Below are 1,124 nucleotides of genomic sequence, written 5' to 3'. Positions count from 1 at the left end.
AGCCTTAGTTGTCTTGATAAGAACTAAAGTTGAGGTTGCTTTATAACAAAGGATCCTTATTTAGGAAGTTCCTTTTTCTTTAACTGCCCTTATTAGCTGTCTTCTAATAACTTGGAATGAGAAAGGCAAAGCACTCAACACAGAACCAAGGCACTTTAAAGTCTATCTTCTCTCCTTTCTCTTTGTCAGTTTGAACTTTGAGTAAGTGTTATTTGAAAATTGAGATTTTCAACTAAATACAAGTTCTGCCATTGGATGTTATCTGGATTCTTTAGTGTTCATTTTATTGCTATTGCGTGAATAAATACCTTAAAATAGAGCTGTGCAACTTTAACATTTTTTAAGAGTCATAGAATAGGTGTACTCCAAAGACCTCCACCTTACTTTCTAGTTTTGGGAGTTTTAAGCCTTCTCTATTCTTAACTTTTCAAACTCTTCTTAAAGGGTAGGAGGGATCTAATTAGAACACTCATATTTAGATGCAAATAACTGATAAGACCTCACGAGTCACTTACCCTAGTATAAGTTTACCAGAGGTCAAAGGTTTTAAGTGAAAAGATTGAATCTTTAACTGTGGAATTTTAGGAATTAAGTATTTATTAAGTAGGATATTCAAGGCTCAGATATGTTTTTGTCTTTCAACCTTGGAATGGCAAGGGCTTGCATATTGTACTAGCTACTGCTCAAATGGGTATTGGTAACTAATAAAGGTTATTAAAAGAAGAGTTTTCTAGTTGTTTTTATTTTTATCTTAAAAAGATATGTTTCTTCGGTTTCTTCTGTGGTCACTTACATTTTAAAAAGAAACATCTAAGTTTTAAATAGGCAGCACTCCTAAAAAGAAAATTATTGATAACAATGACATTGTTACCAAATATTTTTTCAGTCAATTAAGCATGGTCAGAGGGATGAAAGTAACATAGGCCTGGTTCTATTTGTCAGGTTTATCTGTAGATCTGGCAAAAGGCCATATTTCCTTAGAGGAAAAAAATTCTTTACTGTAAAAGAGATAGTTCACAAAATAATTCTAGTCTCAACTTATGGTTCCCATAAAAATCTTAACAATTTCTCTTAATCCAATGCCCCTGGTGGGAATCAATATCTGAACTGAAATATCAGTTTTG

Source organism: Suncus etruscus, chromosome 1 (genome assembly GCF_024139225.1).
Source record: "Suncus etruscus isolate mSunEtr1 chromosome 1, mSunEtr1.pri.cur, whole genome shotgun sequence".
In the NCBI taxonomy this organism is placed as follows: domain Eukaryota; kingdom Metazoa; phylum Chordata; class Mammalia; order Eulipotyphla; family Soricidae; genus Suncus; species Suncus etruscus.
The sequence above is the reverse complement of the archived record's forward strand: the minus strand, read 5'-3'. Positions refer to the sequence as shown.